Here is a 19,680-nt window from a genome sequence, read left to right as displayed (position 1 = left end):
CATGCTGAGTGAAATAAGCCAGTCAATGAAAGAGAAACACCACATGACCTCACTCATTTATGGATAATAAAGAACATTATAAACTGATGAACCAAAGATAGATATAGAGACAGTAAAGCAACAAGCAGACTGTCAAATTACAGTGGGGAGGGGAGGGAGATCTGGGGGAGATAATAGATAAACCCAAGGACTTGTATACATGTATATAAGTACAACCAATGGACACAAAACTCTGGGGAGGGAGGGTATGTATGGTGGGGGGGGGGCAATGGTAAGATATGTACACAGATAATTTAATTAAAAAAAATAAGGGAAATAAATAAATAAACAAAAAAATGCTTATATTAACTTTTTGAAAATATCCTCTAAATGAAAATACAGTTTAAAAAGTACACAACCTGCAAACACATGCTCAGCACCTGCGCGGCCACCCCCGGGTCTTTAGAAACCAGTTTGAGAAGCATGGGCCTAGGGCCCCCAGACTGCACGCAGGACGGGGCCCTGCCGCCTCCTCTCCCCTGCCCCAGCCACAGGAGCCCATCCAAGTGTTACGGCCGCCTCCAGGCCCCTTTCCCATGCTGTGGCCTTGCCTGGCCCACCCTCTGTGCTTTCGTGTTCAGGCCTGATGCCTCCCCTCAGGAGCTTTCTCCAAGCTCCCCTCCTGCCACCTAGGCCACCTAGATGGCTCTCTGTCCCCTTCCTCAGCCACACCCACACTGAGCACTCCAAAGGCAAATGCTACTTCTCTGCCTCTTCCACTAGACTGTGTGCCACTCCCTGGCATCCAAAACTACACCGGGCACATAACAGGGACTCAACTATTTGGTGAGGAAATGGAATATACATATGACCAAAAACAGCCAAGGGCTGACACCAGAGGCCATTCAGGAACCAGACACCAAGGGCAGAAGGTGGAGAGTGCCTCCCACCCTCACTCTTTCCGCCTGGCTCTAGGGAAGGAAGAGGCTGGCCAAGGCCAGGGCTCCATGAGGGGGGAGTGGAGAGAGGCAGCCGCATCCATTAAGCAAGCATCAAATGGAGCAAATTCAGTCATTTCTGGGACAACTGAGGCCTACTTTGTGCCAGCTCTACCTAGGAGAAAAGAAAGCAAAACGATCACTAAAAATGACAGAAACAACCCCAGAAACAGTGATCATGACATTGGCAAGAGGCAGAAAAGAGTCCATCTGACCCCAGACAGACAGAGTTGGGTTCAAATTTTATGTCTGTCACCTCTGAGCACTTAGGGCAAATTCAACCACCTCCTGGGCCTTCATGTCCTTGCGGGTGAAATGCAGAGAACAGTCGTGCTGGGTGAAACACCACATAAAACCTCGGAGCAGTGCCTGGCCTAGAGTATGGAGTTTTCTGTGCCACAGATTCCTATCTACAAAATGGAAGTGACTACTACCCACCTCACAGGCTACTGTGCGTCTGAGCTAACATGCACAAAGTGCTTGGAGCCATGTCTGGCTGAGCAGGGCTCAGCAATGACTAATTTTTCTGAATGGAGTCCTCCCCAGCAGGGAACCTCAGCTAACTGGCCTGCCATCCCCGCCCAAGGCTCTAAGCACAAACCCGCTCTGCCCACCAGCAAGCCCAGGCTGGTGCATCCCCAGCCCCTTCCTCTCACAGGCGCCCAGCCTACAACCTCCACCAGCAGAGGCAGCAGCAGCTCGGCTCCCTCGCACGCGCACGTCTCAGGAGGCCCACGCCGCACTAACACCTTAGCTCCGATTCCTCCCTACAGCCCTGGCAGGAAGGGTCCCATTTCAGCTGAGCAAAATACACCTTAGAGCAGTGGTTCCCAACCTTTTGTTGGCCATGCCCCATCTAAGCATCTCTAAAGTCCTGATGCCTACTGTGGCACACAATTCTTATTCAAAAAGTGAACTCCTAATCATGTGGAGGAAGCCTAAAAGGCCATTAACTAGGTCTAAACAAGCTTCCAAAGAACATGGCATCCATGAGAGAGAAAAATAAAAATAAAAAAAGGATTGTTAAAGTACTGAGGAAGAAATCACTAAGAAATTGTTTAAAAAAAAAAAAAAAAAAAAAAAAAAAGAGCCAAAACCGGTTTGGCTCAGCGGTAGAGCGTCGGCCTGCGGACTGGAGGGTCCCAGGTTCGATTCCGGTCAAGGGCATGTACATTGGTTGCGGGCACATCCCCGGTGGGGGGTGTGCAGGAGGCGGCTGGTCGATGTTTCTCTCTCATCGACGTTTCTAGCTCTCTATCTCTCTCCCTTCCTCTCTGTAGGAAATCAATAAAATGTATTTTTACTAAAAAAAAAAAAAAAAGAATATGAAGTGATATGAAAAATAGCAAGTAAAGTTTCAAAACATATAATAGAAAACTGAAATGCATAAATATGCCACAATATATATTTATATACTGTATATGAAGCCTCTAGAACCATAAGAAATGCAAAAAGTTCAGTTAATAACTCATTCTCCAATTGCCCCCCTTAAAAGTCAAATTGCCACCCTGGGGGGTATCCCACGTTGGGAACTACTGCCTCAGAGATGAAATAATGTCCCCAGGGATCCCCGTCAACCAAGGAGGAGCCAGGAGTAGAGTGCACACCCAGGCTGGCTGCCCCCAGCCCAGACCACTGCACAAGGAGCCACCAGATGCAGACGACCTGAAACCAGGCTGGCAGGGGTTGAGGAGGGGGCAAGGGAGTGGCAGCCACGCGTCCATTCGGAACGGGCCCATGAGGTGACAGACCAAGGCAGGCTTAGAGTTCTGGCCTCACCCTTAGAACATCTGTGGACGAGCTTCCTGGGCCGAACAGCTTCCCGCAGGGACCTCTGACATGTCGCCTCCCCTCAGCCAGCCCTGGCTCGCTGTTCCCTGCTCCACGAGCCCAGCACAGTTGGGCCTTGCTGTGGGTGCCAAGTTGGCAGTGGGTCCTGCCCCAAAGGGGGCCAGGCTGAGATCCCACCCCACCGCCCTCCCACGCCCATTCCCTCTCTCCCTCCCTCCTGGTCCTGCTCCCAGGGCTGTCTCCCCAAGCTGGGCCTCTCACTGCTTGGCTGGTTGTCCAGAAGAGCCTGCCACGGAACCACCCCAGCGTGCAGCCCAGAGGCCTGGTGGTTGGGAAGTCAGAGAGAGGCCCAGGAAGGGGTGTCCCTGGATCCCCCAGAGGCTTGGAGATCAACTGCAAAGGACATACTTTCTCCATCCTCCCAATCCAAGGAAATTCTGAGACTCCAAGCATGTGCTCTGAGGGGCTCTACTCCTTCCGGGAAGACACACCAGAACGAGCCTGGGGAAATAACAGCAGGCTCTTGCTCTCTGTGCTAAACCTCAAGGCTGAGGCTCCGGTGCAGAATTAGCAGCTCTCTTCACCCACCGTTACACCAAGAGCTTCCTGGGCGGGGGGCACACTGGCAAATTCAGAGCTTGGTCCCAATATTGCCAGGTTGGGGGACCCAGCACAAGTTACCGAGACCTCCCGGCCTCCGTTCTCACCACTACTGTAAAGGAAGAATCATAGCTAATTCTTCTTTGATCTGAGGGGTCCTCATTTAAGTCCTCCCATGGCTCCTTCACCACACAACAGTCCCTACCTACACGTCACCTCCTCCGGGAGGCCATCCTTGATCATCCCAGCTAAAACATACTATCAAAGAATAACAAAGGAAAAATTAAAAATGAAATCAATAAATAAAACATACCCATTCTCTCCTTCCCTGACCCCATTCTTTTTGCTTTCCTAACACTGATTGCGACTCAATGTCCTATCACAGATCTGTTTGCTGGGCACCTGTCTCCACTAGAAGACAGGCCCACAGGCCTGGTCTTCCTAGTTCTAGAGCAGCACCAGGAATAGTGCAGGCCCTGGAGCACACGCTGAGTGGAAGGCAGGATCAGCAGGTATGGTTTTTATCAGGTATTACGATTGTTTTGCATTGTTACTTGATATTAGCCCAGCTATCTGGGTTGGGGAGGGGTGGGCAGCAAATCAGCCCATTGACCCCCCCCCCCCCCCCATCTGTGCCTAAAGAGAACAGCCATGGGCCCTGGGGAACACAGTGTGAAAACCACAGAGGGAGGTGACCATCAGGCCTTCAGCATTTCTAAGGCAATGATTCTACTCAAGGGGGAAGTAGGAGGCATGTGAAACTCCCTGACTGGCTCTAAAATCTATCCCTGCCTCAGCCAGAAGCCTGAGAACCTCTCTTATGGCAAAAGACACCTGATCACTCTCTAAATCTGACCACTTTGCTCCTCAGGGTGGGCATCAAGGCTCTGGATGACCCAGCCCCTGGCCTCCCCTCCCATTCCCTCCCCCACTCACCCTGCCCTTGCCCCTCACCAAGCTTGACCACCCTGGGTCTGTTGCACTGTTGTCTCCCCGCCCCATAACCCAAGGCTATTCCTTCTCCTGTCTGCTTGTCAATCTCAGAGGTCTTCCTGACAGCCCATCTAAAGCACCAGTCACACCTGATTTTAATTCACTGCCTAGCCCCTCTCTTGACCCTGCCCCTTGTTTATTCACCAAGGGTCTGTCTCCTCTCACTCCATGGGGGTAGGGCCTTTGTCAAGTACACCCTGTATCTCCACCTGAAGCGAATGCTACTCCTCAGCTCCACAATGGCTTCAGGATCAGATCCATGCTTCTCCACTAGACCTACCAGGCTCTACGAAGCCTGGCCCAAATCCATGAACACTTCCAACTCTCCCTGCCCAACCTTCCACCTTACAGCCCTCAAAAAGCCTATTCTTCATCTGGGCCAAGGCCTGATGAAGAATACCCCTGGTGGCTGTGGTGAAGACTCAATAAAAAACACATGTAAGAAGGAAGAGGAGTTAGCAGAGGCCGACATCTGGAAAGGAGCTAGAGTTTTTACTTCGAAGGGGCCCTGGGCAGCAACTATGTGGAAGATAGATGGGCCCAGGGCACTGCCTTTGCCACTTTTTATTTGATTATATGGCCCTCCCACTCCCAACCCTCATCTTGAAACCGGAGATGCTCATTTTGGCCAAGTCTTCCTCCTGATGTTATCGGACAAGGCTCTGTAACCTGAAAAGGGCCTTCAAGATTCCAGCAGAAACAATGAGACTTACAATTGCTAAGCTATCCTAGGGCTCACCATGTGTCATAGACTCTTCTTCAATATGTTACTTGTTATGCCTTCCCAATTATGAATGCTTTCCACAAATTAGTCCATTAAATCTTCACAACAACCTATCAGGAACAGTTATCATCTTATGACACAGATGATGATGAAAAGGGGTCAGAAGAGTTGAGGAACCCACTCAAAGTCACACAACCAGCAAGTGAAAGGGCTAAATTTGAACCCTGTGTCTGATTCACTTCAATGCAGCTCTTTATAGAGGTTACAGATCAGGACACCAGATTCTTGGATCCTCACTGGGCCAAGCTGAAAGGCTGGATAGCAGGGTGCCAGAAAGAGCTGAGAATAGGGGTGTGTGTGTGGGGGTGGGGGGGGTGTTCGATGCCCTCAGTACTGCTGACTAAGCATTTACACAGTGCCAGGCACTCTTGGAGGAACTTCTCATGAATGAACTTCTTTAACCCTCACAACAGCTCGAGGTGGTTGCCGTTCGAGCCCACTGCACAGAGATGGTCACTGTGGCCCAAAGTCACAAAGTCAGACATGGAAGTGCCAGAACTTGCATACATGCCCACTACACCACCCTTGTGTAGAGACCTCTAACAAGGGTCACCCCTGCATATCACTGTCTTTCCCCAGTTCCCAGCACACAGCCTGCCCTGGGTTAATAAATGCCCTGGCTCAAACCTGAAGATGGACAAGCCAGGAGTGCGGGACTGGCTGCCAACAGAGGTGCTCACAGTAGCCCTAGGCTCTGCAGATGAGAGGAGGGAAACACCCTCAGGTGCAGCTGGCAGGGGCCAAGGCAGGAGCTTTGAGGTGACAGAGACCCACTCCAGCTTGGGACCCAGTGAGCTAGGAGTACATGACACCAAGGACAAGCCGACGGGCATTCAAACCCCGGCTTGACCCCCTAAGTCTGAAGGACCTAGGGCAAGGTAATTCCACCTCTAAGCCCCAATTTCTGACTCTGTGAAATGGACAGAAACACCATATTCACTCCTGGGTACAAATAAACCAATGCCCCAGTTACTTGTTGACAAGAGGCCAAACAGGGCCAGGGATTCACATCCCAACTCTACCACTCTGGCTGAGACCTGCGGCAAATCATTTCACTTCTCAGCAACTGTTTCCTCGCCTGTAAAACAGGTATCACACTTCTCCTTTTCTCATAGGGACCTATAAAATGGACACAACCAATACCCAGCCACAGAAGTATTCTGAGATTTAAATTATATCATGTGTGTAAAAGGCTTGCCACATGCCTGACATATGGTGAATAGTCAATAAACACTGGCTATTCACTAGCTCTGGAAACTATCTGCCTCTCTGGGCCTCAGTTTCCCCTTCTAAAATGGATCTTAACAACAGTACCTATGTTCTAGAATCTAGGGTGTGAGTGTTCAGCCAGTTAATCCATTGAAGCATTCTGAAGAGCATGTGGCACACAGAATGCTCTCCATAAATGTCTGCCATCAGTCCCATGGTCAGTGTTTTTATTGCTGCTGTTACCCCATCAGGCAATCCCTCTAAAATTAGCAGGAAACCAGAGAAACTAACTGCTAGAGAAGAAAAATTCTACAGAGCCCCCAGGGCTTCAAGGCCTAGAACAGAATCAGCAACAGTCCTCTCCCCAGAAACCACAATCCGGAAAGCCCACCAGTTTGGAAGCTGATGCTGTGGACCAGAAGCAACCGCCTGTCCCTCTGACCACATCACCAGCTCACAGTTGCTGGGTCACTCAGGGACTGCAGCCTGCCTTCAGGAACTCCAGACCCAACTGCAAAGATTACCAGGCAAGCCAAGGTCACAAGCTGGCCTGGAGAGAAGGGGCAGCGGCCTCCCATCTGGAGTTGGCTGCTCCAAGCACCCACCCAGCAGCCACAGTGAGAAAGCAGAGCCATGGGGAATTTGGCCGTCCCGAGTCCTTCCCGGCTCAGGCAGGGCCAGGGCACCCCCAACACAAGTCGCCTTGGCTATGCAAAGAGGAACAGCTGGGAACACAGTGCTCAGCCTCATTGCTGCCTAATGGTGAGGCCAACTGTTATCACCTGGTAGCGAGCGTAACCACGATGGGCGCCTGGAATGCTAACCAGGGAGACAGCCTCACTGAGGACAGAGGGGCCCGCTGAGTGGTTCCTTCAAATCCACGTCAACCAAGGTCAGGCCTTGACTAAACTCCCCATGCTTGTCTGAGGCAGGAAAAGGGGGTAAGATTGAATGGCAGCCCATGGAGGGCCTAAGTACTCCGGTCCCCGCCTCCTGCTGAGCCCAAGTGGCCTCCACATTAGAGGAAGGGGGTCCTCAGAATCCCAAGGAGCAAGATGTCCCCAGCCACCATGCCCTGGAAAAGGGGTGTCCCACCAAACATTCCTTCCTCCAAAGTCTTAGGCAAGCCCAGGAGCACAGCTCCTTAAGTCCAAGCTCAAGACCCCTTCTGCTCCCTAAATGAAGCCAAAAGCTCAGAAAACTTCCAACAGTGGCTTCTAAGACATCTCCCACAACCCATAAAAAGATCGAACCTGACACAGAGGTGTCTGTCCCAAACACCTTACCAGTAAATAGTGTGATAATACGAAAGGGTTCTGGGGTAGACAGCAGTTGTGTCCATCCAGTTCCCCACAAAAGTTAAGTTCAATAAGGGATGATCCTCCTCCAGCTCAGTGTGAACCCCAAGCCCCACCCACCAAACAGAGGGAGAAGCCCCTCCTGATCACTAGCGTTACTACCCTCCCCAAACACTGCCCTGACACCCGCTGGAGCCTGCCCTGTCCCTCACTTAGACTCCACACATCACAGTCCTTCTTAGATGCACGGCTGCGTTCTAAGGCCGGCTCCCCCGCAGCACCAATGGTATAACCCAGACGGCTCTACCAGGACCACACTCGGTACAGCTCCTCCCAAAACCCCCACCTCTCCCAACACGTAACTGGAACTGTTCCCCAGTCTCCGAGTAGGTACGGCCTCCTACGCTGGGGGAGGCGCGCCCCTACAATGGCTTTAGCGCTCGCCCACCAGGCACGCTCACACTTCACACCCCACGAGTTCAACCCGGAGCCCACACATGCTAGGGCGCGCGTCCCTAGCCCTTCAGTGGTTCGGTCCTCGCACTTGGATAGGCGGCCCCCCCCCGCCGCCGCTCCAGTGGTACGCCCCGCCGCCCCCGCCTCTGGCCCCTCAGGGCTGGAACTACCGCCCCCGCGCAGCCGCCCACTAGGTCCCGGAAGGGGGTGGGGGGGCTCAAGGGCCCGATCCCCGCCCGACAGGCACTGGTGGTACGGCCCAACGCGGCGCTGAGGGGGGGACCGGACGAGACCACCGGGGGGGGGGGCGTTCGGGGACACGCACTGGCGCACTCACCTGTCACCGGCAGCCGCCCAGCCTCTCCGGCGGGGCTCTACTCCCGCCCATCGCCGCGCTGCGCTGGGTCCCGCGCCTGTGTTTCCTGCCGGCGGTGGCGGCTGCGGCAGCAGCAACGCCTTCTCCGAGCCAGACCCAACGGCTCGCGCGGCGCGGCCCCCCCGCCCCCTCCCCCGAGCCCCCGCTTACCGCCCCGTCCCACCCTCTGGCCGGAAATACCGCCTCCTCCCGCCACAACAGGAACTGACGTAAAAGCCACGCCTAGACTCAGAGAGCGCTAGAGCGCAAGCGCAGGGAAAGGGAAGAGGCGGGCTCAGAGCCGAGCGCCTTCGCACAATAGGCGAATTGGGGCCGGTGTGCGTGGGGGATGTGCCTCGCGCAGGCGCCGGACGGAAAGAACGAACGGGAATGAGCAGGCGCTGATGCTGACTGACGCCGCTTTCCCCAGAGGCTAGCCACAGTGCTGTTTCCCGGCAGCCCCTGTTCCTTATTTGCATAGGCTTTGATCTCGTTTTACGCAGCGCTCGCTTTTCTTCCTGGGTTCAAGGCTCTTAAAGAGCCCTGGACTTGGAGTCAGGAGAGGTTTCCTTTTCAGTTTGTCCTTCATGGTTGAGCTCAGGCTCTGAAACCACACAAACCCAGCTTTGCATTTTCTTGCTCGGCAGAAGACTGGACTATTTTTTTCTGTGCCTCAATATCCTCATCTGCAAAATGGGCTATTGGACTATTTTATGTAAACAGAATAGTTGGTCAATTATCGGTAGATATTCTAGGACTCCAAAATATTACCTGCTCAATCACAGATGCAATTAAATATGGGATATCACTTTTTTTATGGGGTAACTTGGAACTACAAAGGCCTTAAAACCACCCTGCAAGAGGAGAGTTGCACAAAATTCTAACCCACTAGAGGTCCGGTGCATGAAATTCGTGCACAAGGTGGGGTGGAGTGCCCCTCAGCCCAGCCTGCACCCTCTCCAATCTGGGATCCCCAACCGCTTGCCTGCCTGCCTGCCTGATTGACCCTAACCACTTCTGCCTGCCAGGCTGATCACCCCCGAACCACTCCCCTGCCAGCCTGATCAATGCCTAACTGCTCCAGTGCCAGCCTGGTCACCCCTAACTGCCCTCCCCTGCAGGCCTGGTCCCCCCCAACTGCCCTGCCCTGCAGATCTGGTCACCCCTTACTGCCCTCCCTTGCAGGCCTGGTTCCTCCAAACTGCCCTCCCTTTTAGGCCTAGTCCTCCCAAACTATGCTCCCCTGCAGGCCTGGTCCTCCCCCTCTTCCCCAAATGCCCTCCCCTGCAGGCCTGATTGCCCCCAACTGCCCTCCCTTGCAGGCCTGGTCCCTCCCAACTGCCCTCCCCTACCGGCCATCTTATAGCAGCCATCTTGTGTCCACATGGGGGAGGCCATCTTGTGTGTTGGAGTGATGGTCAATTTGCATATTATTTCTTTTATTAGATAGGATGTACCAGACAGCTGTGAGACATCTGACTCTAGACCCTTCTCTTGTACAGTTAAATGGAGCATGTTAGATTGTGAATTTGTGTTCTAGTATACCACACAGCTTGGCAAGTATACATTGGTTAGTGCATACTTCCCCTAGAAGGCCTGGTTGGGATTGAAGAATCCTGGGTTCACCTAAGTGTGAGAGTGTCTTGCACAAATCCTGCTCAGGGGTGAGCTTTAGATAAACCTAATGCTGGAACTAGCCCTTAACTACGGGTTTCCAGGTTGGAACTCACTGCCCTGTATTCCTAATTCATGGTATTGCCCCATCACAGTGTTAACTCTGACCAATGCTTACGCCACCACAGCCCTAACCATTTCATCTACTATGTGGTGACAGGTTTCTCTCCTTCACTACAGAGTCCCAAGACTGAAAAGACCAGGGCAGTCTCAGCCATCACTGTGTACTTAGCAAAGGGCCTGGCACAGAGTGGGCCCTTAGGGAATATTTGTTTCAAGAATTAGCCCTTCTGCTCCAATCTAGACTCAAGGTTACTGTGGCCTACCCTCTTTGCTCCTCTGCATGCGGAATGGCTCACAGCCCATTCCCCTACCTCTGTCTTCTTGGGCAATGCAAGTCCCAGACCCTCCTCGGGCACAAGATGGATTACTTCACTGAAAGCCCAGGGCACTTGTGTATAAACCGTTGGGAGTCCTAGTAGTTATGACTTTCAAACTATTTTAAAGCCTATTTTAATATAGATATATGTGTACTTACAGTATAATGAAACAAAAGTCACCAAATACTATTTACCCTTATGAATGATGCTCTCTAATATTTTTTCCAGTGCTGTTTGAGACCCTGTTGAACTGATTTTCTGACCCACTATTGGGTCATACTTTGAAGTTTGTAAAACCACTAGTTTAAAGGTGAACAGTTCACGGGCTTTGGAGATGGACAGATCCTAGTTCTCCTCCTGCCTTTCTTTTTTTTTTCTTTTCTCTTTTAATATATCTTATTGATTTTGTACAGAGAGGAAGGGAGAGAGATAGAGAGTTAGAAACATCGATGAGAGTCATCGATCAGCTGCCTCTTGCACACCCCCTACTGGGGATGTGTCCGCAACCAAGGTACATGCCCTTGACCGGAATCGAACCCGGGACCCTTCAGTCCCCAAGCCGACACTCTATCCACTGAGCCAAACCGGTCCCGGCTCCTCATGCCTTTCTTATGTCCTTGTCAAAATAACTTCACTTCTCTGGCCCGGTCAGCGAGCTCAGTGGATAGAGCGCCAGCCTTCAATTCCTGGTCGGGGCACATGCCCAGGTTGCGGCTCGATCCCCACTTGGGGGAGTGCGGGAGGCAGCCGATCAAAGATTCTCTCTCATCATTGCTGTTTCTATCTATCTCTTCCTCCCTTCCTCTCTGAAATCAATAAAAAGTATATATTTTAAAATACACATTTAAAAAAATCACTTCTCTGAGCCTACCTTTCCTCATTGCAAAATATCAATAGAATTTATTTAGCAGTTGTTATGGGGCAGGTTCTGTTCTTAACAGAGTCCTGCTGGTGCTATCCTGTTGCTCTCAACATAATCTTAGAGTTCGTGCAGCAGTACCCGTCCCAGGACCAGTTAGGGGTAGAGGTGGGATTTGAACCTGACAGTCTGATATAAGAACCTGTGCTTTGCCGGAACCGATTTGGCTCAGTGGATAGAGCGTCAGCCTGTGGACTGGAAGGTCCCGGATTTGATTCCGGTCAAGGACATGTACCTTAGTTGCGGGCACATCTCTGGTGGGGGCTGTGCAGGAGGCAACTGGTCGATGTTTCTCTCTCATTGATGTTTCTAGCTCTCTATCCCTCTCCCTTCCTCTCTGTAAAAAAATCAATAAAATATATTTAAAAAAAACACACAAAAAAAAACACAAACCTGTGCTTTGCATTTATATCATGCAGAACAATGGGAAGTATTGGCCTTACTCTTGTCCCCTGTGTTGCTTTGGGAAACCACTTAATTATCATACTCAGCCTCACTCTCTCAATTTCCACATCAAGGGTGATTGAGGAGAAAATTCCCTAAAAACACAAATTGTTCTCTACTCTCTAATCTGTTCTGTGAACTTCCCTCCCATAATTATAAATATGGGCTGCCTGGGCATTTTTCTGGGGAGAAGGATTGGTTAACTTCTCATCTGAAGTCTACTCAAAGGCCTCTTAATTCAGAAAAAAATGACTTAAGGGTCCTGCCTTGAGGTATGAAGAAGGCATCTCTTCAAAGCCCCTTTATGTCCCAGGGAGCAGGCCTCAGCCCCTGGAATCCAGTTCAGCCCTTCTCACAAGAGATTGGGCTCCCAGTGGAGACTGGGCAAGCTGCACGGACCAGACCAGCTCTTCGGATCCCCAAGTGGGGAGGCTCCTACTCCATTCCCAGGAGGTCTGGGGGCCTATCCCCGGCGGTGGTGGAGGTGGCCATGAGGCGGGAACCCTCCCGGACATGTGGACATGCAGGAGATGAAAGCAAGAGGAATGAGAAGTCTCCTTTTCTTCCTCTTACATAGAGCTTTTTCAGGGGAGAAATCCCATAGTATTGATCAAATTCTCAAAATCTGGCACTGTTAAGAAAAGGTTTTTATTTAAAAGCATTTCCTGCATCATACAGAAATGCTGAAATATCTTTGACTCCCCAGCCAGAAGTTACTAAGTTCCACCCTAGATGCTACTCTTTGGGGAAGATCCTTTAAAGTCATTTTAAGTGTTTGGCAGAAGTACAGATAAGGCTCAGGGGTTCTGTAAATGTTGGTTCCAATTTTCTTTTTATGAAATATGGTTCTATTTCAAAAATTGTAATAAAAGACACCATGCACATTCAATTTTTTAACACACAGTAGATTCCAGGACATTTTGGTGGTTGTGCTATGTTAATGCACTTGGGGCAGACCTTAGAATAAAACTCTTTCTCCCCTTATTAAGACTGAACACCTGTGGATCTGCTCAAAGTCATAGATGGCTTCCCATCCCAGGTGGGATACGAGCTAAAGACTTCACCAGGGCCTTCGGGCTCCTGTGATCTGCTCCTGCCTATCTTTCTTAACTTCATCTTAGGCTTCTCTTGCCCTTGATCACTATGTTCTAGGCACACTGGCCCCTCCTATGCCCCTCTAAGAAGACAAGTTTATTCTCACCTCAGGGCCTTTGCACTTACTGTTCCTTTTGCATGACTGGCTCCTCCTTGTTTTTCAGTACTCAGTTCAAATCTCATCTCTCTGGGCTTGCCCTAGCCATCCCAAATCCAAAGAGCCAGGCTGTCACTCTCTCTTTAGACTTTCTAAATCCCCTACCTAGCATTTAACACTAAATAATTATTATTTTTGGACAAAACCGGTTTGGCTCAGTGGATAGAGCGTCAGCCTGCGGACTGAAAGGTCCCGGATTCGATTCCAGTCAAGGGCATGTACCTTAGTTGCGGGCACATCCCCAGGAGGGGGTGTGCAAGAGGCAGCTGATCGATGACTCTCTCATCGATGTTCCTAACTCTCTATCCCTCTCTCTTCCTCTCGGTAAAAAAATCAATAAAATATATTTAAATAATTATTTTTTAAAACTATTTTGTAATTGTCTTCCCCCCAAACCGAATATAAATTTTCCCAGGAGGACAAAGACCTTATCTTGGGCACCACTGTCTTCCCACTCCTAGAAAATGCCCAGCACACAGTTAAGAATTGGGATCCAGAAATATCTGTTGACTGACTGTGGTTTTTATTAGGAAGGTTAAAGTTCTGAACTGGGGTGATTTTTACTTCAGGTCTGAACTTGTCTACTCACAAAAAGTTGAACACATAGTAATAATCTCTTAACCTTCATTGAAGAACCCCTGCACCTCAGGCGGAATGCTGGGAACTATTTGTAACCTTGTTAAATGTTCTGCAGGTAGATGTCTCTGTAAAGCCTATTTTGCAGAAGTAAATTCAGGCCCAGGGAAGCCAAGTATTACACAACCAGTATACTGTGGCCCCTCAATCCACTCCCAAAGATGTTCCAGGCCAAGCCCACACTTTAACCCCCAGCACTGGGCTTAGCCTGCGTGGGTCCAGAGCTGTGAGATACAGTAAAGTCACTTTACAGTAAGCAAAAGTATGTGGATTTGAAACAGCAAAGTACTTAAAACACAGTTTCCCAATTTACGAAGAAAAATTGAGACCCCAAAAATCTCTTTTTTGGGTCATCAGGAAGAGCATCATCGTCATTTTGTTGGAGCATCATCCTCATACCCCAAGACTGCCAGTTTGATCCCTGGCCAGAGTACATACAAAAGTCAACCAGTGAATGCATAAGTAAGTAGAACAACAAAACAATGTCTCTCACCCCCCCCCCAACTTCCTCTCTCTCTCTCTCTCTCCCCCTCTCTCTCTCTCTCTCTCCCTCCCCCTCTCTCTCTCTCTCTCTCTCTCTCTCTCTCTCTCTCTCTCTCTCTCTCTCAAATCAATTTAATAAAAATAATGCCCAGCAGGGGGTTGAGCATCGACCTATGAATCAGGTCACAGTTCAATTCTGGTCAGTGCTGTCAATGATTCTCGTATCATTAATGTTTCTATCTCTCTCCCCTCTTCCTTCCTCTCTGAAATCAATACAAATATATTTAAACAAACAAACAAATAAGATTATTTCAGTGGCTCTACGAGGTGATATTTGAGCTGTTGCCACAAGAGGGCACCACATGCATTAGTCATCCTGGCTGGAACCGTTGCTGAGCTGTAAGTAGGTTGGCGTCTGCAGCAAGATGAGAGGCTTTTGCACTGTTATTGAACATTCACTCTTTAAAAGTAAACTGAAACCACTCTTACAAGCACCACCACCACGTTTTGTTGGCAGTTTCTTTTGCTGTGCAGAAGCTGTTGGTACCATTCATTTATTTTTGCCTTTATTTCCATTGCCTTTGGAGTCAAGTTTATAAAATCTCTAAGACCAAGGTCCATAAGTTTAGTTCCTATGTTTTCTTCCATGTAATTTATTGTTTCAGATCTTATATTTATGTCTTTGATCCATTTTGAATTAGTTTTCGTACATGGAGACAAATTATAGTCTAGTTCCATCCTCTTACATGTGGCTTTTCAACTTCCCAGAACCATTTATTGAAGAGGCTTTCTTTTCTCCATTGTATGCTTTTGGACTCTTTGTCAAAAATTATCTACAGTATACATGTGTTTTAGAGGTTTTTGTTGTTGTTGTTAATCTTCACCTGAGGATATCTTTCCATTGATTTTTTTAATTTAAAATTTTTTCCATTGATATTTTTAAAGAGAGGGGAGAGACACAAGCTGATGCTCTATCCACTGAGCCAAACCGTTGGTCTGTATGTGTGTGTTTTCTGTCAATATCATGCTTTTTTATTACCGTTGCTCTGTAGTATAATTTGAAGCCAGTTAGTGTGGTACCTTTGGCTTCGTTCTTTTTTCTCAGGATTGTTTTTTGGCTATTTGGAGTCTTTTGTGGTTTCATACAAATCTGATGACTTTTTATTCTATTTCTTTAAAAAACGTCATTGGGATTTTGATGGGATTGAATTAAATCTGTATATTGCTTTAGGTAACATGAACATTTTAACTATGTTGATTCTTGCACCCATAAACACTGAAACAAAATGGCAACCAACCGAATAGGAGAAGTATTTGCAAACAATAGCTCCAACAAGGGGTTAATACCCAAAACATGTAAAGAACTCGTATCACTCAGTATCAATGGGCAGAGAAAAAATGGGCAGAGGACCTGAAGAGATACTTCTTCCAAGTAGACATACAAATGGCCAATAGATACACGCTCAACTTCACTGGCTATTAGGGAAATGCAAGTCCAAATCACAATGAGATACCACATCACACCTACTAGAATGGCTATCATCAATAAGGCAAGTAATAACAAGTGTTGGAGAGATCCTGGAGAAAAAGGAACCTTCATTCACTGCTGATGGGAATGTAAACTGGAATAACCACTACGGAAAACAGTATGCAGGCCCCTCAAAAAATTAATAGAGTTACCTTATGACCCAGCAATCCCTCTTCTGGGTATCTATCTGAAATTTTTGAAAACATTTATACACAAAGATATATGTACCCTATGTTCATTGCAGCATTATTCACAGTGGCCAAGACATAAAAACAATCCAAATGTCCTTCAATAGAAGATTGGATAAGAAGATGTGGTACATCGCTTCTCGGCCTTTTGGCTAAGATCAAGTGTAAGAAGATGTGGTACATATACACCATGGTATACTATTCAGCCATAGAAAAGATGAAATATTGCCATCTGTAACAACATGGGTGAACTCTGGACATATTATGCTAAGTGAAATAAGTCAGTTGGAAAAAACTAAGACCCATAATTTCAGTCATATATGGGATATAAAACTGAAACTCATAGACAAACACAGCAGTATGGTGGTTACCAGAGGGAAGCGGGTGAAGGGGTAGTAAAGGGTAAAGTGGACAAATATATGGTGACAGACGATTTGACTTTGGCTGGTGAGCACACGAAGCAATATACAGGTCATATATCATAAAAATGTACACTTGACACCTATATAATTTTTTAAAACAATATCACCCAATAAATTTCATTTAAAAATTAAAAATAACCAAAAAGAGCAACATGTGATTGCAATCAGATTCTGAGCCAGAGGGGAAAATGGCAATAAGGAACATTATTGGGACAATTAATGAATCTGGGGTTTAGATAATTTTATCCACCCTAGCCAGTTTGGCTCAGTAGATAGAGTGTCGGCCTGCGACCTGAAAGATCCCAGGTTCAATTCCAGTCTAGGGCACATTCCTGGGTTGTGGGTTCCATCCCCAGTGGGGGACTTGCAGGAGGCAGCCTATCCATGATTCTCTCTCATCATGGATGTTTCTCTCTCTCCCTCTTCCTTCCTCTCTGAAATCAACAAAAATATATTTAAAAAAATATTTTATCCATGTTAAATTTATTTTGATAGTTGTACTGTATTTATGAAAGAGTATGTCCTTGTTCTTAGGAAATATGCACTGAAGTATTCTGAGGTAAAAGGGCAGGATATTTTGCGACCTAACTCTGAAAAGGCTCAAAAACACAACATATGTATATGTTCCTATGTATGTATACATACTTACAGAGAGGAGGAGGGGAGGGAAGGGAATAAGGCAAATGAGCAAACAACTGGCAAATCTGAATAGAAAGTAGATAGAAAACACTTGTATTATTATTGCTACTTTTCTGTAAGTTTATAATTATCAATAGCAAATTGACCAAATGGCGAAATGACCTGGTCAAGCAGGTGGTACCAGGCCAGCCAAGGTAAGTGCCAGCAGGCAGAGGGAGGGGACAGCAATGGTGGCGTGGCGATGGAGGGTGGGCTAGCCACTCACTCAGAGGGAGGTCAGACTGCATCTTAGGCTGGCTCCCTATGGAGAACAGGCCTAAGCTGTCAGTTGGACATCCCCTAAGGGCTCCCAGAATGCGAGAGGGCACAGGCCAGGCTGAGGGACCCCCCTGAGTGCATGAATTTTTATGCTCCCGGCCTCTAGTATAAAAATAAAGAGTTACCCAGCCCTGGCTGGGTAGCTAAGTTGTTTAGAGCTGAGGTTATGGGTTCAATCCCTGATCAGAGCACACACAAGAAGCAAAAATGAATGCATAAATTGGTGGAGCAACAGGTCGATGTTTCTCTCTCCCTCTCTCTCAAATCAATCAATCAATAGAATAAAATAAATGTTTCCTAAAATGCTCTTTTTTTTTTTTTTTTTTGTAGCCCATGAGAATGTCATAAAAGGGTCTCTTAGGTGGTGGTGCTAATTATTGCTGGTGCTAAATATCTTCCCTGAAAATCGACAATTTCAGAGATAAAATTAGAGAACACTTTCCAGGCACTGTTTTAAGCCCTTCAGGGGAACTGACTCATGAAACTTCACAATCACCCTGGGACATAGACACTACTACTGTATTACTCCATCTTAGTGAAGCGGAAACTGAAGCAAAGATTACACAACTGCAGAGGTTAAGCTCTTAATCCTAAAAGATCATCAAGGCCACACGATCTTCAGGACATCTATGCTGATCACTTAGGAGCAAGCCCTGTGCCATTAAATGAGGAGCAGAAAGGCAGCTTTAGGGAATGGTTTTGGAACAATGAATTAGATTTATTTGTTCTTAATCCTGCCTCAACCTGACATCAAGTCTATGCAAAAGTAACCAAAACAAAATAAAGAAATAAAGTGGCCGCTGATTCTGATGTTACTGAACCTGCTAGATGTTAACACTAGAAGGAAAATTAGAATGTCCTTCAAACAATTCTGGTTATTCTCAATATTTTAAGTACACAAATAGCATAAATTCAAACTTTTAAAACACAGGTACTCCCTTTTACCCTACACTTTAACTCCTAGGTATTTACCCTATAGATATGTTTACACATGAGTAAAATGTGGTATACACGAGAGGAATTGTTTGTCTTAGAAAAAGACTTGGAAACTACGTGTCCACAAAAAAGGTACTGGTTTGATACATCAAGGTACATACACTCAAGGGAACATTATACAATTACTTTAAAAGTCAGCTCTTTCCAAAAAGCACAGTAAAATAAGTTTATCATGGCCCACCCTGTGTGACTCAGTGGTTGAGCACTGACCCATGAATCAAGAGGTCACTGGTTTGATTCCCAATCAGGGCACATGCCTGGGTTTCAGGCTCAATCCCCAGTAGAGGGCATGAAGAAGGCAGACAATTGATGATGTTTCTCTCTCATTTGATGTTTTTATCTCCTTTCCTTCTCCCTTCCTCTCTCTCTAAAAATCAATTTTAAAAACATATTTAAACAGAAACCAAGATGGAGGCATAAGTAAACACCTAAATTGTAGCCTCGCACAACAATTTCAAAAATACAACTAAAAGACAAAACGAACATCATCCAAACCACAGGAAAGCTGACTGACTGGATATTCTACAACTAGAAGAAAAGAGAAAACCACAAGGAAAATCAAAGGAGCTGTAACAGCCTGAGGTACAGAGACACAGGTGCGTGTGTGCGGAGAGAACAGAGCCAGAGAGCACGAGGCAGCTGAGTGCCTAGCTGGCGTTTTCCAGTGGGAAGGAGATAAAAGCTGCAGACTGTGCTGAATCCCGATTCTGGGCAAGACCCTGGGCACCCAGGCTAATACGGGGGGACAGGAAGGAGGGGAGAGAGGAGAGAATCTGGGCTGTAAGGCGGAAACTCAGGGGAGGGGTGAAAGGCAGACTCCGGAGGCATGCACGTGAATTCGAGCAGAGGACGGACTGTTGACTGTGCCGCAGGATTGCCCTAGTGGGAAGAAGACAAAAACTTCAGACTGTGCTAAACCCCAGTTCCAACTGCATGAACCCAGTTCCTGGTGAGAATCTGAGAATCCAGATTCATTGGGGGAGGGACTAGACTGTTTGGCAGCAGGGGAAACTAGAGGGCACATTTCTCTCAGAGGTGCTTGCAGAGAATACTGAGGGACACTGAGACCCAGGAACCTCATAGGGCGGGGCTGATGGGAAGCCAAGGGTGTAGGCTCCACCCTGAAACTCTGCCCCATCCAAGGTGAGCACAGAGGCTTTTGCAATTTTGCAAGTCTAGTGGAATAAGGCTGTCTCCAGGCATAGACACAGCTGATCCTCACAGCCAATTGGCCTGGAGGTCAACACCTCCCACTGTTACCAACAACAATCAAGACTTAACTACAACAAGGCTGTACACACAGTCCATAAAGGGGTACACCAGGAGTGTCCACCTCAA

The 19,680-nt window shown here is 47.9% G+C and overlaps 1 protein-coding gene across 1 annotated transcript in view; it reads right to left on the bottom strand.

Moving 5' to 3' along the window:
* AKT2 (AKT serine/threonine kinase 2) overlaps positions 1-8,621 on the bottom strand; it is a 51,768-nt gene extending 43,147 nt beyond the window's left edge. Inside the window, exon 1 of the mRNA XM_036408239.2 lies at positions 8,446-8,621. The gene's annotated coding sequence lies outside the window, so the exon portion shown is untranslated. The remainder of the gene's footprint in view (positions 1-8,445) is intronic.
* Positions 8,622-19,680: the final 11,059 nt, after the last annotated feature.

Source organism: Pipistrellus kuhlii, unplaced genomic scaffold, assembly GCF_014108245.1.
Source record: "Pipistrellus kuhlii isolate mPipKuh1 unplaced genomic scaffold, mPipKuh1.p scaffold_m20_p_38, whole genome shotgun sequence".
NCBI lineage: Eukaryota > Metazoa > Chordata > Mammalia > Chiroptera > Vespertilionidae > Pipistrellus > Pipistrellus kuhlii.
This window is presented reverse-complemented; position numbering and strand designations above follow the sequence as displayed.